Source organism: Biomphalaria glabrata, chromosome 2 (genome assembly GCF_947242115.1).
Source record: "Biomphalaria glabrata chromosome 2, xgBioGlab47.1, whole genome shotgun sequence".
Taxonomy (NCBI): Eukaryota; Metazoa; Mollusca; class Gastropoda; family Planorbidae; genus Biomphalaria; species Biomphalaria glabrata.
The window spans coordinates 7734606-7761534 of NC_074712.1; the positions used below are offsets into that span (position 1 = coordinate 7734606).

The 26929-nt window shown below is 38.3% G+C and overlaps 1 long non-coding RNA gene across 1 annotated transcript; it reads right to left on the minus strand.

Moving 5' to 3' along the window:
- Positions 1 to 23850: 23850 nt before the first annotated feature.
- Positions 23851 to 25890, minus strand: LOC129924461 (uncharacterized). Its single transcript, XR_008776398.1, has 2 exons — positions 25343 to 25890; positions 23851 to 24003 (listed from the first exon to the last, which is right to left on the minus strand). It is a non-coding gene; the product is annotated as an uncharacterized LOC129924461 (long non-coding RNA).
- Between the last annotated feature and the right edge of the window lie 1039 nt (positions 25891 to 26929).

The following is a 26929-nucleotide window of genomic DNA, read 5'->3' on the forward strand; positions in this document are numbered from 1 at the left end:
ATATACTCTTGTCTCTTCGAACCAGTTTGCTGTGAACTTTAGATTCTTTTGACAAAACAAAACAAAAAAAAAAAAGGATGCATAACTCTGGTGCTCGTGGTGTACTAATATGTATACATTATAGTTATGACTGAATCACATAAGTAATAACTAAAGCATTTGGGGCAAAAAATCACCCCCTTTCCCATGTAGGAATTTTAAAAACCTGTACGGACATTTTGGAGAGTATTTTTTCAATGTTTTTAGTTCTATGTTTTTTAAAAATGATTTTTCTTTGGCTTTTTTTTTTGTTTCTATAAAATGTTGTAAGATAAGATAAGATAAGATAAGATAAGATAAGATAAGATAAGATAAGATAAGATAAGATAAGATAAGATAAGATAAGATAAGATAAGATAAGATAAGAATTGATTTTTAAAAAATGAGCTAAGACAATTCTTGCTCCACAAAGAGATTATTATAACAGTGTCGGGAATAAATCAGAAGTCTTCGCTGGTCACCTTAAAATGAGTAAGAAGAAAAGAAGAACACACCTCGCTGGTCACCTTGAAAGAATGTCAGAGGACAGACCTCGCTGGTCACCTTGAAAGAATGTCAGAGAACACACCTCGCTGGTCACCTTGAATGAATGTCAGAGAACAGACCTCGCTGGTCACCTTGAAAGAATGTCAGAGAACACACCTCGCTGGTCACCTTAAAAGAATGTCAGAGAACACACCTCGCTGGTCACCTTGAAAGAATGTCAGAGAACAGACCTCGCTGGTCACCTTGAAAGAATGTCAGAGAACACACCTCGCTGGTCACCTTGAAAGAATGTCAGAGAACAGACCTCGCTGGTCACCTTGAAAGAATGTCAGAGAACACACCTCGCTGGTCACCTTAAAAGAATGTCAGAGAACAGACCTCGCTGGTCACCTTGAAAGAATGTCAGAGAACAGAGGAGCGTTAAATTGTAAACTGGCAAAAACCAAAAGGCAGGCGACCCCAAGGCAGACCACGAACACGATGGATGGACGATGTCGAGGCTGATCTAGAACTTAGTGAGTTCGGGCGTGGAGACGAAAGGCCCAGGAGAGATCTGAATGGAAGGATGTGTTGAAGCAGGCCAGAGCCTTACATGGGCTGTAGTGCCATTGGGATGGATGGATGGATGGATGGAAGAAGAATATCAAGAGTTTGTTATGTCAAGAAGATGGTTTGAGAACCTTTCCCTGGCACTACGCGTGCTAGAGGTGGAGGGTAGCGAAGGGAGTGAGGGAAATAAACGGGGAAAAAAAAAAGGGGGGGGGAGAACAAAACCCAAGAAAAAAGGTAGGAGTGTGTATGTGGGTGATTTATCTCGGATAAGCGAATCCGGTTATGTGATAGGCCATCAAAGTCAAAGAAGTTACCAACACACAAACACCACACGTAGATCAATAGCCGACTGAACAGCTTGCATTGAACCATCGATCTGAAATGAAGGTCGGGTGGGGAGGGGTAGTGTTTGAACGAAAAATGTGTGTATATGTGAATTGGGGGTGGGGGTTGACCCCCCCCCCCCAAGCCAATTCATTGAACTTTTTTTTTCCTATTTGAACTTTTTTTTCCCTCTTCCCTCCACCTTCCATCAAGAAGTGACATCGTCGTGTTCAGGTCAAAGGTCACCTAATGTCGACATCCAGCGAAGAGACTATTGATGTTCCCAAAGGCAAAGTTCAACTGATTATGTAAACATTATGGATACATCATTGAATGTCTCGGAGACAGCATTGAGCGTCTTGCTCTTAGTCTTGAGCTAAACATCATATTGAATGATACTGGGATGAATACAACAATTATGTAATATTTAACTCTTTCTCTCCATAATTATTTATCACATTTTAGTGGAATCAATGTTGGTATCGTCAGTTAGGAGAGAAAGAGTTAAGGGATATATCTATTTCCTTGACTTTGACAAACATTGCCCTGTCCTACAATGCAGTAGTGCCGTAAATAAGAGGCCTCTATAGAAGCAGCAATTCTATCAATTTTGGCCGTAAATGAAAGGTCTCTACGTAAGCTCATTTTAATGCAGTATGTCCTTACTAAGTGTCCCCTGATCCCCATTACAGCTTCAATTCATTTCACCAAGGCCAATAAAGTATATCTGTTTATATTCCCTCTAGGCTAATAATGATAATAATAATATCGACTACAAAAAAGCTTTCGATTCAGTCCCGCATGATTGGCTATTAAAAACCCTGGATATTCATAGAATCAACCCAAGAATAAAACAACTATTGAAAGTCTGTATGAATAATTGGAAGATAAAACTGCACCTAAATCGTGATAAACTAGGTTCTGTGCACATAAGAAGAGGTATATACCAGGGTGACTCACTATCTCCACTCTGGTTCTGCCTAGCGATTAATCCTCTATCTACATTACTCCAAGACTCTACAAACGGTTTTAGGGTTGACACTAAATGTACACAATGTATGTCCCACTTATTATACATGGATGATCTAAAGCTATATGCAGAAACCGAGCAAAAATTACACACCTTAATCAAAACAGTAAAATGCTTTAGTGACGATATCTGTATGTCTTTTGGTCTGGATAAGTGTGGCATCATAAGCATTATTATTATTATTATTATTATAAAAGAACGAGTATTCATTCTCTGGCGCTGCCAGGGTCGAGTTTCGTTAAAGGGAAACAAAATTCATCGTAGTCCCTTTATCAGTTTCCACCGAGGAATTTTCTGGTGATGTGGCAGGTCTGCAGAAGTACCGCCCTCTGACAGGCAACGAGAACAGAGCCTGTGTCCCAGAACTATTGGACTTTACTGGTAAATAAAGACATTGCCCTTCAAAACTCCGAAGATCATGCATTTCGTGTGAGATGTAAGCCCACGTGGGATGTATGCGGACTTTCATGTGGCTAGAGCGGGAAAAATAGGACAAGCAAATGAACGCAAGAACTATGAACAATTTCTGAACAAAGCCTTTACATTTGTTTTTGTTTTTTGCAATGTAATCTTTTGGAAAGTGAATAAAAAGACATCAAAAAACAAAAAACAAAAAAAAGAGGTTTTACCGGAACGTAGTTATAGGGTTAGTTTTAAAAATTATAACAGACCCAAAGAGGGTTCCTGCTGATATAGGATGGAGGTCCTTTGTCTTGGGTTCTTGAGAGGAAAGATTGTTGCAAACTGTTTTAAGGAGGAATGAATTTTAATAACTCATGATTCCTTATTAAAAATGTTTTTTAAGGAAAATTTGATTTGAGGAAAATTTTTCAAGATTTTTGTAAATTGACTTTGCCCTAACAATTGCGGGGCCCTATGCGAAAAAGATTGCGTTGGGCCCAGCTCTGGGTAGGGAATAGGATTATTTCAAAATTTACATTTTGTGTTAGAAAATACATTCGTCTTAACGATACATTTTTATTAAATGAAAGCTGACAATGCCTCTTTTTTTTTTTATAGCGCGTACACCAAAATGACAATTTTATCTATTTTTCAGAAGATTTTAATAAGTTTTCAGGATATTTTAATAATTCAGGAGATTTCCAGCAAATTGTTTTTTTTTTATATATTTTGCAATTGCAGGTGATTTCCAGAAGGCCCTGGAAAATCAGGCGGCCGCGAAAACACTGTTATTATATGCAAGTTATAATGGTTTTATTTTAAAATTTACAGCTAGAATTAGCGCGGGGCCTATAAAAGTGCGGGGTCCACTGCGGTCGCATTAGTTGCAGTGGCCTAAGGTCGGCCCTGGGCGCTGTGGCAGTTTACCCCCCTCCCCCCCCCCCCAATGTCTATGTAACGGCTTACTATAAATTCTGCGAAGTCGCAGTTTATCGATATAGATTGCCCTCACGGAAGGAAAAAAAATGTTTTCTAAAATGTCGGTGAATAATATCTCCATCTTGAAACAATGACCCGAGCGCCATGGCGAGGGCATCGTCTGCTCAATACGAAGGGAGACGATTTCTTGTTAGTTTCGCCACTTCTGAAGCGTGGAATTATGGGTGGAGCTGAAAAGGAGCATTGTGGGGTGGGGAGAAAGAGGCTAAACAAATTATGTTGGAAGTCGCTAGGAGATGGCTGGCGTCAGTTTCTAAAAATGTTCATCTGCTAAACAGTTCAAGAAAGAAGCCTTAAAGGAACGGAACAAAAAAAAATTTAAGTGACCTAGTTTTTGTTTTCTTTAAGTATTGCTCTATTTTTTTTTTTTTTGGACAGTGAGTCAAAGAAATGTTGGATTGCTATATAGATGATAAATATAATGTACGCCGCTATTTTGCAAGGCCGGCGCTAATTCTAGGTGTATAAATTATTAAATTAAATCATTTTATAACTTATAACAGATTTCCCGCGGCCTCCCGTCGATTTACCAGGAGCTCCTGGAAATCTCCTGAAATTGCAAAATATACGAAAAAGTCATGGAAATATCCGGAAATTATTAAAATCTTTAGGAAACTCATGCAAATCTCCTGAAATATATAGACATTTATTTTGGGGTGTCATTCAATAAAGAAAACGACAATCCTACGAGGGATAAAATAAAACGGCATTATCCCGTAATTTTGGAATCTTCTCGAGCTTCAAACTAATGAAGAATTACTTGAGGTCAACAATTCTCGTAGATAGATTGAAACATTTGGAAATTCTTGCTATTGAGCGTGATCTAGGTAGGAAATAGAATTTGTATGATATACTGTATCACTTCGCTACACGCTAGGCTAGTAAAGTAGTAATGAATGAATAAAATGCAAAGAAGAATGTATTTTCTAATATAAACTCTTAATTTTCACTTATAATCCGTATCCCTACCCAAACTGGGCCCCGCGAATTCCGTTACACTTAGGGCTCCACAATGGTTAAGTCCGGCCCTGATATTTAGTGACGGGTGAATACAGAATAGATTACTTGTTCTCCTCCCCCCCCCCTTTTTTTTTTCGCCGCTAAAACTACGTGGGGTAGAAATAAAAAAAGAGTGATCTTTCCATGACTTCTTGGTCTCAACGGTTAAGTCCGGCCATGCTATTTTGTGACGGTTGAATACTACTTGTTCTCCCTCCCCCCTTTTTTTTTCGTAATGTAACTCTAGTCCGACTTTTAAAAATAAAAGAGTGATCTTCCCTTTACGTCTTGTCTAAACTGTTGAGCCATGAAGAGAATTATATTGTTACGATGTCTCCTCCTAATCAGGCCTTCTGTAAACACTGCTAAACACAACCTAACACATCAAGAACTTGACAACAATGCTCCAAATAATCTGGTGCTTTAATCAAACAGCCAATATGACACAATTGGCAACACAATCAACTGCTACAACGTTAGACTGTATATCACTGTACTAAACTCATAAACTCTACTGTCTCTTCCTGGACTCGTACGTTTCACTGGAGGACTGCACCAGGACCGACCTCATGGCTGACTAACAGTCCCGGTCTCTGGTCTTGAACTGTCGCTCTCCTACACACTGTGTCTCTGGCCTGCGCAGGCTTATGATCAGATGACCATAACACGGGCGCTATTCATGTGCAAAGTTCATGCCAGTACTGTCCCTTGCCTTTCAATATAGCACGCTAAACTGTATTACTGGCCTGTGTCACATATGTCAGCTGATCACACACAGTTAACCCTTTTGCGTCGCGAATAGGGTTATAACAATATATAAGAATACCTAGAGTCTAACTAAAAGATTCTCAAACAGAATCATTTTGTGTCTTACCTCAATCAGCTTTAAAAAAGGGAATGTTTATTTGTTCATATTACCTTATGGGTACCCGCTTCTAGATTTCATCAAAATAAAGAAAAAGCCAATAACAACAAATTCACGGAACCTCTGTGGGATAGTGTCAATTTATGACGCCACAACTCACAGTTTGGGAACCGGTTTCTAATTAAGTACTTATGTAACAAAAGCCGAGGCTAATCTCGTTTGAGATAATGAAAACTTTGTTTTAAAATGGAGACGAGTTTTCAAGACAAGATGTTTCATTATATTGTTAAGACTTATTCCGTGTATAATTAAATAATTAATTGACATAGAACTGCGTCACGAGCAGACGAGACTCTTTTAATCCTACACCAACACAGAACTACAAGAAATTAATTATAGATCCCGTTCATAGATATATTTAGACCCATTAAATTATTATTTTTTTTTTTTTTTTTTTTTTTTTTTTTTTTGCAATTTTTAAAGTCTTGCATTTCATTTTTTTTGTAACTCTTATGAATTAGTCTTGCAAGACTTCAAGTGTGTTATTTTTATTATGTAGGTTAAAAAAAAATGTTTGTAATTTGTATTGACTGTTCAACGTATAACAAATTCGTTCACATGGCCTTCACAGTACTCCATATTTCTCTCCTCTTTCTTTGAACACGTATTCGCACCATTCCACAATCACACCATGCTGCGCACGTTACAAACAGTTTAAATCTCAATTTGACCTAACTTTGTTTCATGGCCCAGTTTCAAGTCGTCCGAGTGCATAAGTTAAAAAGCAAGGTGTCAACTGGACTCTGTATGTTAGTAGATCATAGAGTTAGGCTGAAAATCAGTTTCGAACTTCAATTTGAAGGTGATGTTAAGGTTTATTTATGCACTTTTATTGTGTATACAATGTGCAACATTGTTGTGTTTTAAAATTATTTTTTTGTTTACATCTTACGGACGTTCCGTCAGAAATGAAGATTGTTACATCTTAGCTTGAACCTCTCGTAGGACGACGCGGGATGGCGGCGCCGATCGGGCAGGGCTCAAACCCTGTACCATGGAGCCGACAGTACAGAGCGCATACCACACGACCAGGCATAGGGAAGCACAGGGCCGCAAACCACACATCTCCGAACTCGGCTCTGAGCAGCTTTCTACATCTGCTATCCTTTGCTGAACTGTAGACAATAACTGAAAAACTGAATTTGATTTAGCAAATGAAAAACAAATGAAGAGAAATAGGGGAGCTAAATGCACTTTTGTACAGTCCCAGTGCAAACATGGAGCTAAAGCTCATTTTTAAAAGTGAACCATTAGATCAGTTTAAATATCTACGGCGCCGTCAACAGACTTAGTGTCTAGTACGTGGTCCAAGGGAAGTAAATCTTGGTTAATGTACGGTGGCTTCAGCAAGTGTGTAACTCAAGGGAAATAACCGTGAAAATCCATTTATAAATTTGATAGATAGATAGATAGATAGATAGATTTGGTTTTACCACTACATATTCCGTATACAACTTTAGAGACTCGAAAAAAAATTGTCTTTCATCATCTGTAAGTAAGCCTTGTGAATTAGACTTCAAAGACTTCACAATTATTATTTTTATAATGTAGGCTTTAAAAGAAAGTGTGTCTGTAATCCTTACCCTCTATCACCCCGACTCTGAAAGAATAATCTGTGCATGTAGAGCAAACAATAAGTGAAGTGTTTAGACAGGAACTATTGGTAAGAGAACACAGAGTGGTGGTTCCTGTTGCGGTACTCTGAGTACTGGGATAACAACAAATTAAAATATATTTTTAAAAGACGAAATGTTTATAAAATCAAAGTGGACCATGACCAGATTTAGTTCTATTCAAACTTCACACTCTATTTCCCAATTGAAGCACAGTCTGTTGAACCACACTTTTTTTCCAACTAGAAATTGATATTCATTATTCAAAAATGCTATCAACTGTAGCATGATATCGCTAAGTCTTCATAAAAAGGTAAGGGCACCCCCCCCCCCCCCCCGAATAATTGGACCTTGACCAAAGCCAACAATTACTGACTTTGTAGACATTTTAAAGTTGCAAAACAAAAGTAACATTTTTAAAAATGTTAGGAATTATCCAACCAAATGTCACGGAATTATCCAACCAAATGTCACGGAAATAAGATTTGAACCGAACATCTTCACACTATGCACATCTTCACGCTTTTTACTTTTTACAACGTATATTTCAACTCTGTCAGTCTGTCAGTCTGTCTGTCTGTTAAAATGTTTGTACACGTTATTTCTGCCACACTTAATCTCGGATCAAGTTAAAGCATGAAATTGTGCTAAACAAAATAAAAATTGGTTAAAATATTTGTAATTGTTAAGATTTATTAGTGTTAATTAAATGATTGATGCAAACTAATTGATAAAATGACATTTAATATTAACTTTGTTTTTCCTGTTTCGTCGCGATATTCATTTTAAACAAATTACTGCTGTAACCTGTAATGGGACATTATTAGAGATACTAAATAAAAAGTATATGTATGGTAACTCAGTGACTGTCCAGCACAGATATGTTGATCCCTCGCAGAGGGCTTTTGTTTGAAGTGTCACAGCAGTCCCCTACTCCCAAGCCCAGTTATTGGAAAATGTGAGAATCTACAACAATCTGCTTCGTTTTCTTTCTACTACATAGTGACGACATAGTCTAAGGGAAGCAACTCTCAGTCGGTGTCAGCAGGAATCCATTACAAGGGAAGCAACCGTTAAAACTGATATAAAGTGGGTTGTTTTTTTTAACCCTTTCCTTTCTTCTACACTAAAAAAAAAAAGCTACACACATAGGGGCAACCTTTTTCTGCGGAGGGCCGCATTAAAAAAATTGGGGGCGGGGGGGCGCATGATATATATATATATGCACTCCCAAATTGAGGAATTACAATAAGAGTTAACAATTTCTTGAACCAATTTTACGAATGATTTTTTTATTTTTTTTTTTATTTTGTTACCGTCTGTTCACATGACAGCATTCCACTACAAATTTATAGTTCTATTTACTGTTGGGTATATAACTGTTTAGTCTCGTGCTTTATGTTCTGGAACCGTGAAACTAGCTTACTAGTTGTTTTGTTGTTCTTGTGTCTGCTGTTTCAAATACAGCCAATAGACATCGACCTGTTCTAACATTTGATAATTTTCAAAAAAAAAAAAAAAGCTTGTTCACAGATGAACACGATTCCAAGAAATGTGAAAGTTTAGCAGCAAAGTGTTTAAGTGCAGATATACAGCTTCTGGCCCCCCTGAAACTCCCACGAAGGAACTGACTACAACTTCTCTTTCAGGTCATAATTTGCTAGGAGGTATACCATCGGGAGCTGAATCAGCTTCTGCATTGAATGGTGGGCTGAGGGTATTGAAAACTGGTTCCAATTAAGTTCTTGACGTCTTAAAATTTGCTTTCAAAGTCTACAATCAATGAATCCAAATATACACCATTTCGCTAGAAAACGTGTCACCTTTCAGCAAGAAAAATGAGAAAAACCTGATTTCACTTGCTGGCCTCAAGAAATGGAATAGCTTTGTTTGAAATAGCTTTGTTTGAAATAGCTTTGTTTGAAATAGCTTTGTTTGAAATAGCTTTGTTTGAAATAGCTTTGTTTGAAATAGCTTTGTTTGAAAAGATTTCAGATGCACGTACATTTCATGTGCAGTCAACAAATTTCAATGCTTCCGATGATAATTATGAGGTCTGTCGTCATCTCTTCATTAGTAATAGTAGTAACAAAGTCACAGTCAATGTCCTCCAAGGAACCTAACGATTTTTTTCAGTGAGATTCCATTTTCATCTAATGCTAGGCCAGCGAATACTTAGTGTATTGCCGAACATCGGAGTGTTTCGTTTCCAGATCTTCAAGTACTTTTCAGAACTGCCAGTCAGGGCCGGTCTTAGATAATTGGTAGCCCTAGGCGAAGTGCATTTGGTGGCCCCAAATAAAATAGAAAAAAAAAATTATGTTGTTTATTAAAGACCTAGTGTACTTCACCATATACACCGAGGACAAGTTATCGCTCTTTCTCGGAAATAATTGAATTTGTATCTTGGGCGAGGCCTTAACAGTCGTAGGCTCTATGCAGCTGCTTAGTTCGATACTGTCAATAGGACAGTCCTATCCGATAACTAAAACTATGATATGCAATTTTTCTGATTTAACTTCTCGCCGTTTAACGCAAATTTGAATAAACTTTCCTGTAATGAGTTTATGGTTGGAATATTGCTCTTTATTTTATTACAAAGCCTGTTTTTTTTTTTAGTCAAAGTAGGTCTCCATAAGTTGTTACCCTTGCCATCTTGTACAAGTCAACTCAACACTTTCAACACAGCTCTTCATAGAATGTAATAAATACTTGCCTAAACTCGTCTGTCTGTGACTGAATTGTTCGAAATATTGCCATTTAAAATAATCTTGGTTTACTTTGAACTTTTTAGAATGACGTTTAGAGAAGAACTTTCTTTAGGCTCTTCAATGTCTTGTAAAACAATATTTTCTCTCAAACTCTATTTCATTTGCTAGACACTCAAGATTCAATCAGATGCTCTCACTATAGAACACCCACTGGAGGTTGAGGTCAAGTTATAAAAACAGAAAAAATAGTCAGGGAGATAACTGAGTAATGAAAATTTAAAAATTAGTTTTTATTTGTTACCTCCCTTACACTACTAAACCCATTCCTGCACTTTATGATATGTAAACATTTTCTCAGCACAAAGTAACAGAAAAAGAGAATCTATTTTTTAATGAAGTCTAAAACCAATGTTAAGTATCGAATACTGTAATTAGATATTAATGGAAGATCACGCTGAAGATGGATAAGGTAACCATAATTACATACTTCACTCACAATTCGTCGTCAATACTATCAATCAGCAGAGGGGGAGACAGAGCCTGATTTATCAGCGTGAAAGACTGGAAGATGTGAGCCAAGATAGGAACTTGACATCAAACGGATCTGAAGCCAAGATAGGAATTCGAAATCAATCACATGGACCTGGAGCCAAGATGTGAACTTTACGTCGATCAGGTGGTCCTGGAGCCAAGATGTGAACTTTACGTCGATCAGGTGGTCCTGGAGCCAAGATGTGAACTTTACGTCGATCAGGTGGTCCTGGAGCCAAGATGTGAACTTTACGTCGATCAGATGGACCTGGAGCCAAGATGTGAACTTTACGTCGATCAGGTAGACCTGGAGCCAAGATGTGAACTTGACATCAAAAATGTTGATCTGGAGCCAAGATGTGAACTTGACATCAAAAATGTTGATCTGGTGCCAAGATGTGAACTTTACGTCGATCAGGTGGTCCTGGAGCCAAGATGTGAACTTTACGTCGATCAGGTGGTCCTGGAGCCAAGATGTGAACTTTACGTCGATCAGATGGACCTGGAGCCAAGATGTGAACTTTACGTCGATCAGGTAGACCTGGAGCCAAGATGTGAACTTGACATCAAAAATGTTGATCTGGAGCCAAGATGTGAACTTGACATCAAAAATGTTGATCTGGAGCCAAGATGTGAACATGACATCAAAAATGTTGATCTGGAGCCAAGATGTGAACATGACATCAAAAATGTTGATCTGGAGCCAAGATGTGAACTTGACATCAAAAATGTTGATCTGGAGCCAAGATGTGAACTTGACATCGATCAGATGGATCTGGAATGAAAATGTGAACATCAAACAGGTAGATCTGAAGCCCAGGCGTTAATGTTGATTATTTTGTGTTGAACAATATCGTCGTACTAAGACTATAACTGCATTGCTAGCCAAATAGAGGGCATATAGGGGCCACCTGTGAGTTTGTGTATAAAAGACAAACTTCCACTATAACTTTTTGTTCATCATCAATATTAATCACAGGGCGAAACAAATTATTAAAGTAAAAATATTTATATAGAGTAAAGTACAAAGTATAAAAACATCTCACTTTTGTAAGGCAATTTTCATTTGGTCCCATTCCATTTGTGAGTCATGGTGCAGATAAAAAGGGGGATGAGTTGTGTAGGTCAGTGATACTACATCCTGGTTGCTTGATAATAAAGGGGATCCTGTGAATTGATTGGGGGGATCAGATTGATTGTGCCCGTGTCAAACTCTGTTGTTCGTAGAACTTAAAAACATAATCAACAGGAAACTAAAAATCTTGGACTAAGATAAACACAAAGTAGGATGTTCTATTTATAGTAGGATATCATTCAGTTTGATTTGCTTTATAATAATGTTATCATTAAGTCCGTTTGTCAATCAAATAAACTAAACATACACTTGAGAATCAACATGTGGCGTTTGAAACGACGTGCCCCGAAAATATTTATTGAGATGAATTTTCATGCATGTATTTTAAGTCATTTAACAGACTAGCTTCAAGTTTCAATGAGATCTATCTGCCCACTTTCTCACCACACACACAAAAAAAAACGTCTCTATCTCTCTGTATGCTTTTTCTCTTTCTCTCTCTCTCTCTCTCTCACTCTCTCTCTCTTTTCCTCTCTGTCTCTTTCTTTCTCTCCTTCTCTGTCTTCTTTTACTCTTTATTCCTCTCTCTCTTGCTGTCTCTTCCTCTCTCTTTATCGTCCCCGTCTGTCTTTATCTCTGCCCATTTCTCTTTCTCACTTCCTCCTCACTCCTCTTCCTCTTTCTTTCTCTTCCTCCTCCCACAGACATACACAAACAGTGCTGTGGCCTTCCTCTACCCTCACATTCCCTTTGGACTACGACTATGGCCGCCTAGAAGAGAAACGGGAAGCGACAACATTTCAACTCGTACAACTAGGAAAAGGGAAGCAAATCAACCTGCCCATTAATAACCAGTTGATTATCAACGGGAGATAATTAGAGGACATCAAGACAATTATTTGTTGGGGGGGAAGTTGGGGGGGGGGGGAGAGAATTGACGTGCCTTCACGCTAACAGACTTCAAGACAGACAAACAACACACTCCAAAGGAAAGCGAGTGTCATAAACAAGGAGTGCCGCAAAAAAAAAAAAAAAAAAAAGAAAACGCAACATTTGAGACGTCACCAATGACCTCACTTATCACGTGACTACCAAAAAGACAAGGCTTTGTCTAAGGAAGAGCTCGCTAGAACACAGCAAAAACCTTCGAAAGAATATTACGTCCCGCAGGTCTCCATAGGTGCTCAGTCGTGTTTGATCATTGGAAACTTCATTTCTACTAAGTCATTTAGTTTTCTTGTCTGATTCAAGCAACTTCTTGCTCTCGTGTCACTTGATTTCAAATTTCTTTTTTTTTTTTTTTTTTTTACAAAACTTATTCCAACTCACTCTGTCATTCTGATTGGTACACGTTTTGTACACGTTAATTCTCGCACCTCTCATTCTATCATCAAATGGAAATTTTGCACAAACTTATTCAATGTTAAAAACAATACATGAATCAATAAAAAAAAAGAAACCAATTTGTTAATTAATTAGTGGCAATATATTAATTATTTAAGATAAAAAGGAGATAAATCTTGCAGTATTGATATATTTGGCAGGTAATGTGTGGTTATTTCCCTAATATAAGTTTTATTTTTTATTATATATTTTGCTTTTCAGTCTTCTGTCCTTTATAGTCTCTAGGTGTAGTGATTCTACCAATGATGTTAGTTTAGTCCAGTGTTTCTCAAACTTTTTTGTCTGGCGGCACAATAAAAAAACTACAAAAATTTCGCGGCACACCACGAAGAGCAACAATTGTTTTAAAAAGAAAAAAAAGATTTTACCCGTTTTTAAGTATTACATTTAATGTGAAGGGTGTGCCTGTTTTTGAGAGCAAATTCGATCTAATCGAGGCTCCAGAGCCGACAAACTCGCATTTCGTCGTCTATTGTAAGAAGTCTCTCTTTTCTTAGACTTGATTTCAGCCAGTACTGAAAATCCAAACTCACAAAACCATGAAGATGCAAATGGAAGAATTATTTTTATTGTATTTAAACTGATTGCAGGATAGAACTTGTTGATTGAAATCCAAAACACATCCAGGCTTTTCTCGGCAAAACTTGACTTAAGAACTGCATCGTTTTTTAAATCAATGAGCTGCTCTTCTTCTTCAGTTGTCAGATTTATAGCTTCAGTGTTTCCAAATGGAGAGCTAACCCATCCATATTCATTACTTCCAACTGTTGGCAAGTAATGCTGCAATGCTGACTGCAAGTGTGTCAAAGTGTCCAGAATTTCGGGGGTGATTTCTTTATTTGAAGCACATTCATAGTAAGTAGGAAAGCAGTCGAAGACTCCTTTCGAGATCTTACTTTGCAACAAAGACAAATTTTCACCAAATGACTTCAGTTTTGAGGATGCAGTGATGATGGTTTCCGATGGTCCTTGAAGACTTAAATTCAATTAATTCAATTTGTCAAATAAATCAGAGAGAAATGTCACCTAAACCCACCAGATCTCGTCATGAATAGAAAATCCAAAGTCTTATTTTTCAATCTCCAAGAATGAAATCAGCCCAGCCTTGAATAGGACGACACGCTTTAACACTTTTCCTCTGGAGAGCCAACGAACGTTGGTGTGATACAGGAGACATTTGTAGTCAGAATCCATTGCTTCACAAAGCTCTGAGAAAAGTCGGGATGCAAGCAGTCGAGATTTGAGGAAGTTTACAATTTCAATCACTTGATCCAGAGCAGACATCAAATCTTTCGGTAAAGATTTGAAAGCAAGAGCTTCTTTGTGGATCATGCAGTGAACAACTAATACATTTGGATTTTCTTGACGCACAAGAGTGACGAATCCCTTTCTATTTCCCAGCATGGAAGGACAGCCATCGGTGCAAACGCTGACACAGTTTTCCCACTGTAGTTTGAATAGAAAAATGTTTTCGTTCACCACTTTGAAAATATCTTCGCCTTTGGTCGTAGTTGGTCTTTTCAAAATAAGAATTCGTTGACACATTTTTCATCCTTTATGAACCGAATAAAAGCTAGCAGCTGGGCTTTGCCGCTAACGTCAGTGGATTCATCAACTTGAAGAGACCACAGCAGAGACACTTCATCGTCAGTCACGTCGAAATGTTCGCAGATATGATCTTGTAAATTTGACGATAAGTCTTCAATTCTGCGCGAGATAGTATCATTTGACAAAGGAACTTTTTTAACTTTTTCGGCGGCATCGGGTCCAAGGATAGTTTAAACAACTCTTGCTAAAACTGGTTTCAATGACTGATTGAGTCCTAGGATAGTTTCAACAACTATTGCTAAAGCTGGTGCAATGACTGATTCAGTCTCTGTGTGTGCTTTCTTGCGTTTTGCTAATAACTGAGCAACCTTATAACTTGCAATCAATCCCTTTTCTGGCAGCTTTAGGTACTTCGTAAGTTTCTTAGCTTGTTTATTTTGTTGAGCGTTGATGTTTTCAAAGTATTTCTTCGGTTGCGCTTTTACAGCTGGATATTTTGTTTCCAAGTGTCTCTTCAATTGGCTTGGAACAAGCGCCTCATTGGACAGAGTTGCATTGCAGATCAGACAGAATGGCAATGGAGCATCTTCATGTCCGAAGATATGAAACCATATCCGAGGTCATCTTCTTTGTACCTTCGTTTGGTTCCTTGCTTTTCATTTAATGGTTTCGCAGTTTCATTCTTGCTAACGTCTTTCTCCATGGATAACAATGAATAAGGCTTATTGATAATTTGTTACTGTTAGCATACACTTAACCAATTTTACATGAAACACATTGCTAATTATTATCGTTACCAATTCAAGAACTGGTGTGCGTCTGCTAAGGCGGCCACATTTTAGTCATTATAATAATATATGTATAGTGGACAATTCCATAACCTGAATAGCTAATACCCCTTTCAGTCAATATAGAGTGATCCACTTCTATGACTGGTCGTTGTAAGAGGAGATGTCATCGCAAGGTAAAATACAAATTTAATAGTAGGCAGTCCTGTGTAACGCTGCACGTGTGGTGTTTTGAAAACTCCCGCGGCACACCTGGGAATCTTCGGCGGCACACTAGTGTGCCGCGGCACACAGTTTGAGAAACACTGGTTTAGTCGAATGTGACGATTTCTTTGTGATAAACTTCATGGGTCCTGATGAGACTTGGAACTATGGTCTGTGTCCTAGAAAAGATTGTGTTTAGTTACACTTACAAATCAAACATTTCTCCGTTGACTACCGCAAAATAAAAATTCCGATTCTTCTTCTTCTTCTTCGTTCTCATTGTTATGTTGGAGTGTTCAGATGACTAGACCAGTACATGAGATGAACTGCACAATGGTTTCCAAATCAGGGAGCTCTCCGTATAGTTTATATAAAACTTGATATAAATCTCAGTCCCAATATTTAGGTCAATAACAACTTCCGGTGTTGCCAGGCAGGCAAAGGGAAAGAGGACAATGGGCAGGCGTAAACCAAACTTGGAAGGAGTTGGTCATTAGCGAAGCTGAGAAGACTGGAATGACTTGTGACCAAATGAAAAGAGCTGCTCCAAACCGAGTTTGTGGGGAGAGATGTGGGGAGAGATGTGGGGAGAGATGTGGGGAGAGATGTGGGGAAAGATGTGGGGAGAGATGTGGTTGCTGGAGGTACACAGGATTTAAGTCAAATAAATCAAGACTAGCCGAACCATCTGATATTGCCACATGACCATCACCAAGTCACATTGCCACATCGTATAGTCCTAACTTATCGCTGCACCACATCCGGCATACCATCACAAAGCAGCTAACGTAACAAAACATCAGACACCGCTACTCTACGGCCTCCAACACCCTTTTACAAAACACCACACACCTTGCCACACATTGCCACACACTACCGCCCTTCTGTCCTCCCCCCCTCCCTCACACACTTTAGCATACGCCTCAGCCTCCCTCTTCATTCGCCACAAAACTTACCCCACAGAACCTCTTGTTCACCCGCCTCCCTTCACTCCAACGTCTCCCCATCCTCAAGATCTTCTCTTTCCCCCCTCCTTTATCTCTTCTTTCTTTTACCTCCTCCTCCCCCCCCCCACCCCTTGCATCCTCTTCACTTTTTCTCCCCTTCTGTTTTCACAGGCTTTCAGCAAGCGTGAGGCAATGTCCATGCCCGCGCTAACTCATCAGGCGAGTTTATTTTTGAACGCAATTACTGGCCCGTTTAAATATTCAGCCAGGAATCATCGTAGCGGCAGACGAGATCCCCATGGCTGCCGTAATTCAATATGGCGTCGGGAGGTTGGTCGGAACGATACACTCGGTGGCGCTCGCCGGCCTCCGTCACGCGCGGATTAGATTACTGCGCAGGCGCTGATCTCAAGGGACGTAAGCGCTGCTGCAACTCCTACTTTTTTTTGAGAGCGTGTGTGATGGAACATTTTTGTCTCCCTTTGATTCCTTCCCAGCGTCCCCCCCGTCTCTCTCGTGTGTTATCTCTCGCTTCCTTTCTCTTTGATTCTCTCGTTTTCTCCCGTCCATCCATCTCTCTTTCTGTCGTTCTGAATTCCTCTTGATGCTCACCAGACGGAGCCACGCTGACAGCGCAATGGAAGCCACGTTTGGGAGGAAGTTCTGTGCGGACATTCCAACAACTGTAGTCTTACCCGCCGTTTCTTAAACTGAAGCTGCTTCACTTCTCTCCTTTTATTTTTTTCCTTTCTCTCTTTTTTTTTTTTTTTGCAGACGTGAAACTTGGAAAGCTCTCCCATCAAAGTGAGAAAGTTTGTCTCTTAATAGATGTGTATTTTAATCAGTGGCGTAGCTAGGAATTTGTCATCATTTGGGGGCCCGGGGAGCTTGACCTCTTTGGGGACACCTGCATTTTGCGTAATATTTAATGTAAAAAAACAATTTTGAACACTTAAGCGGGGGCCCGTGGGGATTTTCAAATTTCCTCCCTCCTCCCTCACCTTAGCTACGCCACTGGTTTTAATGTTAATATGTTACGGAATCTTTGACAATTAAATCTGATGACCAGAGTATGGCGGAGAAACTATAGGTATTGCTCTTTACCAATTAAAATAATTTTAACACAAGTAAAGATCCTGAAAAAAAAATGAACACAAACTATATCAAGCATTAATACACATTATAATCCAATTTAAAAAAAATAAATTTACACAATTAAACTTAGTATGAATCTTGAAATTTATTGATTGAACAGACTGATTTGTGGACCCTGAAACAAGTCCGTCTTTTCTACGTATAGGTCTTCAAGCCGAATGTTCTCGGAGCGGAAATAACAACATTTCATTTCTAATTAGCTCCCTTTACATGTTCACTATCCTGTGTAGAAACTTGAATCATCTAGAAGCCAATGTATAAGTAAACTTACTGTTTACACTTCTCTTGAGACCTTGATGCGCACACCATGTGACAGTGTGTGACTATGTGATACTGATGATATTGTGTGGTTATGACGCAGTATTTTTATTTAAAAAACATGTTTTTCTTGTTTTGAAAGATTTTTTTTGTCTGTTACATACACACAAACATAAACACATACAAACACATGCAAACACATGCAAACACGTGCTCACACATACGTACAAACAAACACATAGACAAACTGTCGCAAACATTCCCGCTGACTATTTCAATTTTTCTGTTTTATTTATCACTGCTAAATAGCTGGTGTTGACAATGTTGTCAATATTGATGTTGTTGATACAGATGATGTTGACATTGAGAATATTGTTGATATATGTTAATGATGTTGTTGATATTAATTCTTCTTCTTCGTTACGGTTGGGGTTCGCCGCCTAGTGGGGGATCGTTTTAGGGGGTCGGTAAGCTAAAAAAGTTGAGAACCGCTGTTCTAAATGGTAGCAACAGAAGTGACCTGCACAGTTCAGATGTTTCAGGTACATAAGGGGATGTTCCCCAGAGACGCCAGGCTTAACACTGGTGTACAATGGTGTACACCGCTAACCTGTCATGGCCCCCATCGTAAAGAGAGTTTCTTCTAGGCCTAAGTCCAAGCCTGTTGACGAGGCCTATGACAGCCCTCAATATCTAGCTCTATGTCCCGAGTCTCTAAGTCTAGCCCTAAACAGTATCTAGAGGCTTTATCTGAGGCATTCTTCGGTGTCTTGGACAAAGACAAGACTTCAACTTGGGACTTATATCCAGCCTGACTGGACCGTAAGGAGTCAACAAAATGGCACCCTCTGCCCTTAAAGACCTTCTAAACCTGCTTTACTTTGAAAGGAGAGTTTGCGCCATAACGCGCTCCTTCAAAATGTCTGCGTCTGTTTGATCTTGAAACTTAATATCATTATTAGCACTTCTGTTTTAGACAACGCTTGAGGAGGGCGGATGGGGGGGGGGGGCGCCAGAGAGAGAAGATAAACGCAGCCCCCCAGCACCCTTCACAACCCAAGTTAAATTTATTACGAAAAAAAAAAAAAAAGAGAGAGAGAAGAGAGACCAAGAGGCTTAACTCTAAGTCCTTTGTGACTAAGAAAAAGCTTCAGTCTTCTCCCTTAGTTTTAAAACCGGCCAGCCAGTCATGACGCGGGGATTTACCGGAAGACAAAAAATTGATAAAGAATGTAACATACTTCCGGCTTGATACTTAGGTCGGTGACGACCATACACGTATACTCGTTATAGTGGAGTCACAGTCGAGGTTTACCCTCTCCCTCCCACCCCTTCTTTCTTTTTTTTTTTTACCTCCCCATTAAAATGGCTGTTTGTTGTTTTAGCCATAAAACTTCGGGCATTAACCTGGATAGAACTGCCGGCAATATGGCGTCTGGTTTTAGCTTCGAGAAGCGGCGCAGTGACTGAGTCTAACTCGGGCGTTAGGGGGAAATGTGTGTTTCTCTAGAAGGGGGAAATATTTTTTTTTAATGAAAGGGGGATGGGGTAGTATTATTTTATTTCCTGCAAGTCATTTAGACATAGCTACCTAGCATCTTTTTAAGTCCCCCGATTTTTTTTTCTTATTAACTAGCGTTTAAATTATTTTATGAGTAGCAGCTTAAAGACTTGAAAAACAAGCGTGCAGAAGGAATGGAGAGAGAGAGAGGGAGAGAGAGAAAGAGAGAGGGAGGGAAAGAGAGAGAGAGAGAGGGAGACAGAGAGAGAGAGAGGGAGAGGGAGAGATAAAGAGAGAGAGAAAGAGAGAGAAAGAGAGGGGGGGATAGAGAGAGAGAGAGAGAAAGGGAGAGAGAAAAAGAGAGGGAGAGAGAGGGGTAGAGGGAGAAAGAGAGAGAAAGAGAGGGCTAGAGAGAGAGAGAGGGGGGGGATAGAGAGAGAAAGAGAGAGAGAAAGAAAGAGAGACAGAGGGAGAGAGAGGGAGAGATAAAGAGAGGGAGAGAGAAAAAGAGGGAGAGAGAGAGGGGTAGAGAGAGAGAGAGAGAGAGAAAGAGAGGGGTAGAGAGAGAGAGAGAGGGATAGAGAGAGAGAAAGATTCAGGGGAGAGTAAGTGAAAGAGTCAGGAAAGAGTGAGAGGTACCGTAGTGACAGAGTTTATGTATGTGTAAAAGAGAGATAGAGCAAGCGCGAAGGAGATGATGGGGGATCGAGAGATAAAGTGAGAGAGCGCGCGCAAGGAAGAGTACCAATTCACTATACAGAGAGACACTGTGCCAGACTTACTATCAACATGAACAAACTAGAACTTTTTCAGAGCCCACAATGACATGCGTCACGTGTGTGTGTGTGTGTGTGTGTGTGGGTGAGAGTGTGTAAGTTCGTACTTCGCTCACCAACATTGTTATGTACATTACATGGAGTTCGTTGTAATAGGTTCCCTGACTATCTTCGGCTCACCAACATTGTTATGTACATTACATGGAGTTCGTTGTAACAATTTCTCTGGCAATCGTCTGCTCACCAGCATTGTTATGTACATTACATGGAGTTCGTTGTAATAGGTTCCCTGACTATCTTCTGCTTACCAACAACACACACAGGCACGCAAGTCAATTACACAAACATTTCTCTTAACCCCCCCCCCAACCCCCCCCCCCCCCACAAAAAAAAAACACGCCACCATAAAAGTCCTGTAGTGAAAAAGCAAATGTTAAAAATCCGAAGCGACCCGCCGTGGCCCCCGTCCTACTATCTAATTACCGCCCTGGGTTCCTGTGTGATTAGGTCCTGTAATGACCCTTATAATGGAGTCGTAATAGGATAACTCCACTTTCTAGTTTTCTGTTTTGTTTTGATTACTGCCCCTGTTGCCGGGACTACCAGTCGCTTCAACCATCGTCGTGGAATATAAAATTAAACAAAAAAAACTCTCTCTCTCTCTCTCTCTCTCTCTCTCTCTCTCTCCATCAACGCTACAGCTTTTTTATCGGCACTATCTCTCGTTCCCAGCCCACCCCACTCTTGTATAGCCATGAAAAAAAAAAAGTTCACGCTATCTCAGCATCAACGTCCTGGGGCGGGGGCGGTAAGGAGGAGTTGCGTGATGGTGATAACCGCTCGTACTCAGAGAGAGGGGGTGTATCATATTTTGTGTATGTGTTTTGGCTGTGTCTTTGGTCCGAAGAAGTTTCCGCAGTCCCCCCCCCCCTTTTCCCTCCCTCACGGGGGATAACAAATAGGAAAGGGGAAAACACTCTTAAGACTTTGGTGTCATAGTGGAAAGTCGCTTGACACCTTAGAGGTGGGACCTTTTGACCTCCATGTCGGCTACGCCCAATATTCGTGCCACCGATCCCTCATTAGACTAAATCCTTATTCCTGCAATGAATTCTTATAAGCAAGTTGGAACAAAGTGGCAATGGACACAAGTGTAGAATAATAATAGTGATAATGGTAACTTAGTGGCTGAGTTGCAACGGGGTTCAAATCGCGGCGAAGACTGGAATTTTGAATTTCAGTGTTTTTATGACGCCCCTGATTCCACCCCCACCCGCTCCAATGGGTACCTGACAGAACTAAAGGGCACCTGACATTTATTAAGGCGGTTGGTAGTTGTGCTGACCACATTATACCCGCGTTAACTGTCGGCAATAGAAACGGGTGATCTTTACATCATCTGCCCACATAGACCGCAAGGGCTGAAGGAGAAACGTCTTTTACACCTAATAATACTTTAAAGACCAACTGAAGAGGTTTTGGGGTCAGACGCGGAAACCGGTGTTATACTTTTTTTTAGATTCATAATGCTTAAAAAAACATACATACGAAATTTTAGACATATATTCTTTGTAATTATTTAGATATAAGCAATTTAATGTGAGTTTTAGGGACTATTAAATTTCACAATCTCGAAGCCATTCGAGAACAGTATTTCCCAGACAACCAAGGTCGATGACGTAGTTTAAGGGAAATTAGGTCAAATTTTTCAGTTTATGGCTTAGCGTATTTCCCTATTCCTTTTTACAGGAATGCTAGTTTCTAAAAACAAAGGCGACTAAAACACGCCAATTTATAAAAAGTGGATGTTAGAGTTGGGGAAATTAGGTCAAATCACGCAATTTATGGCTTTGCATGTTAGATCTACTGTTTGTCGGCTTATTCTTGATCTAGTCAAGCGAACAGCGTTTCACCCCACGCAGTACCGCGAGCCTCAGTTCACATGTTTCGTTTTAGTCAAGTTACGCAATGTATGGCTTATGTTACTGCTTCAGGCTTATTCTAGTTCTAGATCTACTGCTTTTGATCAAGAGCAGAGTTCTTTTCTCAGATCATTAATGATGTACGAAGTGGACCTAAATTTAGATCTAAATCCAATTAGATGAAGTCTAGATCTAGTAGTAGTATTGGATATTTAGAGATAAGACCTATCTATTTAGACTGATCCGATCGAGGTGCTGGGCCTAGATCTAGAAAAACAAAGTTTAAAATTATATACTCTATCTATACACTTAGTGATTATTAACCTATAGTCGTCCCTAAATAGGCCCAATATGGGAAAAAAACAATTATTACAATGTGAATGTTGAGCTCATTCAATGTAGTTATTGTAGTATACGATTATATTTAGTTTGAATCTAGAGTCACAACCCCGTACAACACTAGGCAAATAGCTTTAACTTAAACCTTAACTTAGACTTAAAAGTAGTCTGATTTAGATCTACTAGTAAAAAAAGTACTAGATCTAAATTTCTAAAAACTAATCTATAAGGCAAAAATTAGACCTAGATCTACCAATTCTACAATATTGTTAATATACGAAATATGGATTTTATTACACTCTTATTTAAATATATGCGTACCGTATATTCGGGCCTATATACTTACATAGTTCTATAAATATATATCTAAAAATTTAAGAATTTTCATTTATCTCACGCTTGACTCATTTGTTGATTGGAATAGAATCATTAGATTATTAGATAGTTAAGTTAGCAAGTTAATCTGTAACTGTAGGTAACAAAGTTTTAAATTGTGTTTAGACTATAAATGAAAGAGATTATCCTACTGGAGAAGGAGTTGTCGTTTTTTTCTTTTCTCTGGGAAGTCAGGGAAGTGGAAAATAAATTATAGTATCAATATAATGTTAAGTAATGCATATAGGCTACTGTTGATGTAATTATGCAACTCATTTTATTAAATTTTAGTAACTCAATTATTGCCAGTTAATCACTGAATATATTTTTTTTTATTGTTATTAAAAAATGCAGAGCTATTCATAATTTAAAGTGTTTAAAAAATAAGGCTGGCAGTCGAGTCGAAAGATTAATGAGAAATGCAGTATTTTCCATGGCTACGCAGCCCCAGCTGCTAACTAGATATTTTGCCGCGTCCAGCGAAGACATAACCATATTCAGCTGGTGGTCAATTTAAATGTTCTTTACGACGTCTACGTCTTCCTTCATCAGTGGATTTTCTTTTGGCCTCTAATATGTATTCCACGTTGCAATTTCTAATAAATAGCATCATTCGAAGAATGAGATCCAACTTATTTTTAAAAAATGTAACCCCTTTACAGATCAAGTCATCATTGCAATGGACATTCAGATCTGCATTAACATAAAAATGATCAAAATTTGAATAGGTTTCGAAACGCAGAAAGTTGTGTGGTTTGCATTCCGAACTGTCTTCTCTGTGGTCTCAGGTTCAAACATTGACCACTGCCATTAACTAACATCCTGCTGGAGTTTTGGGCTATGACTTAATAGTATTAAATCCTGATTCGAAACTTTGTCTAAACCTAGCAAGTGAAAAGGAACATACTAAAATAATGTTGTGTGTATAACGAAGAACTCTATTAAAATGTGATTTTGTATTTACATTTATTGGTATTTATTATATAAAATAAAATTGTAGAATGTTTCTGTGATTTGTTTCACAGGGAATATTGTATTTCCAAAATGATGAAAGATCAATCTAGTAAACTTGTCTGTATGCCACATGTCATATATGTTTTCTGTAAAATAGATTTTAAAAAATTTATTTATTAACATTTATACTTAATTATGTATACATATATAGAACTAGTGGTTATATATATATATATTAATATATATATTATATATGTTATACTGATTATCTGATCTAACATCAACATCTAACTCTTATTGTTCTTAATAATAATAAATTACTCTACTCTAGGTCTAGGCAATCTAATATATATAAGACCAGGGCCGGTCTTAAGCCACTGCAACCTATGCGGTCGCAGTGGGCCCTGCACTTTCATAGGCTTCGTGCTAATTCTAGGTGTAATAGTTAAATTGCAATATATATATATATATATATCAGTATATATAAAACCTGGAAATCTCATAAAAATCTCCTGAAAAATAGACAAAATTGTGGGTGTCATTCATTCCGAAAACGCTAATCCTATGTGCGATAAACGAAATAAGACATTGTCAGCTTTCATGTACTAAAATGTAATAATCAGGCAAATTTTCACTTTAATCAGAAGTTTCCATACTTTATTTACTTTAATAGAGTGACTGGCATTTTAATATGCCATAGGTTGCAAAGTTCGTAAAGTAAAGTTAATTTGATCGTAATCTTATACTTAGTAAAGATTTAATAAAATTCAAAGTCGAATTTTTTTAAAATACGAAATCTTAATTTTCACTTATTATCCTTATTCCCACCCAGACTAGGCCCCGCGCAATTAGTTTCACATAGGGCCCCGCAATCGTTAGGACCGGCCCTGTTTAAGTTTAAGACTTAAATAAATGTCACATGTGTTTAGTAAAAATCTGTATTTTATATTACCAATATAAATGATGACTTATTATTTTTTTAGATCTAAAGTTTAGCCTTATTAATTAGTATAGTAAGGGCTAGTAAAGAGTATAAATATATTCTATATAGATTTAGCTTAGGCTTTAGGTTTAGTCCTTGACTATTATAATATTATATTTATATCTATGAATAATCTTTATGCTATTGCTAGGACACTACTCACTAGGTCTTACTATTACAAACTATTACCAAAAAATGTTGGCGACTGGGCTTAGACTTAACATAGAGGCTAGTCTAGATTACTCTAGATCTACTTTCATTAGTTAAATCTACTAGTTTATAAACTATTACTAGTACTACTAGTAGTATTACTACAATTAGTACAATAATACAAGTCAAGTATTTATAAACTCTAGATCTAGTGAGTGACTAGTAAAAGTGTTAGAAGGCCTAGCTAGAATTAGACTTAGACTAGAGATATAGAAAATAATATAGATAGATCTAACCATATGATTTAGTTTTGTTATAACTATTAGACTTAGTATAGTCTAAGTATAGTATACCTAGACCTAGTCCTAGATGATCTACTTGATGATACTAGAGACTACTAGCCTACTAGAGTAGACTAGGTCTAGAGTCTAGATCTGAGTAGTAGATCTAGATCTAGTGATCTAGTGACAATCTAGTGACTAGAGTCGAGTCCTATTATTATAATCTATCTATAATTATATTAAGTCAATAGTCTGCTCTAGAATATATTTTGAAAAAGTAGAAGAGTTCTCTTCATTGCATTTTGGTGCATCCCATGATAAGTATCATTTAAAATTGTTGGACAGCTAGATTTAGATAAGTTTATCATCTGAATCGCTATCAATAACGTATCCAGCCATGTCTATTTTTATTTACATTTTCTCAGTCCATTACAATACGTCACTTCCGGTTTCGGCCATTGAAGCTGATTTTCAAATCTCGTTATTTTTTACACTTTCAAATTACTTTTTCTAATATAAATACGCTTTTCTAAAATCTCAAATTTTTAGGAACTAACTTTGATGCTATCTACTATCTAAATCAATCGCTATCTCAATTTCGAAAAAAACCTCTTCAGTTGGTCTTTAAATAATATAAAAACGCCATGTTTAAACATATTGCATGCTTCCTATTGATGACCTTCATTTGTGGATTCTCGTATTAAAAAAAAAATATATATACACACACATTTATAGGCTCAGGGTCAGGGTTTCGTACCTTTTCCCTTGTTTGTGCATAAAATGTTTTGTCAGAGTTGTTGTCCTTGAATGGACCTCATTCAAGACCATTCGTCACCAGTCTGTGGCAACGAGCTACTGGTCTAGACTACCCACAGGTTGTGACGTAGCAAGTCAGTGTTCAGGCCTTCTATAACGATAGCTTTGTTTCATTGTTTATTTCATGGTTATCTCGTGACAATCTTCAATTCTGAAGGAACAGCCGAAACAGTTCAAGCTAACGAAACAGCACATAATATACACAATAAAAGTACATAATTAAAGGGGTGCGAAGGATGGGCGGTAAAGCTTCCGAACCGGGGTCCTGGGTTCAAATCAACACGAAGACTGGGATTTTTTATTTCGGAATCCTTGGGCTCCTCTGAGTTCACCCAGCTCTAAAGGGTACTTGACTTTAGTTGGAGGAAAAGTAAAAGCAGTCGTTGTGTTGGCCACATGACACCCTCGTTAACCGTGGGCCAGAGAAACGGATGACCTTAACATCAACTGCCCTATAGATCACAAAATCTGAAAGGGTAACTTCACTTTTTTATCACGTGACAATATTTTTTGTTCAATGATGTCCAAAACAGAAATCTAAATGACTATTCTGTTACTTTTCAGAAAAGCTAAGAATACGATTTGGCAATGCATTATATTTTATAAATAATACACATAAAGATTAAGGTTTCTTCTTCAGTGTTCTCAGTATCAATTGTGAGGGTTCAGATAACTAGATCTGACATGAATTGTGCGGTGATTTCCAGATCAGCCAAATCTTCTTTGGAGGTTTCTTTTTTAACCAGTGTCTAGCTCGCGTCTCTTTGTAAAGTCTGCAGCTTTGGAGCACATGGTTGGAATTCTCTGATGACAAACTTTTAGATAGTGAAACTAGAAAGATTG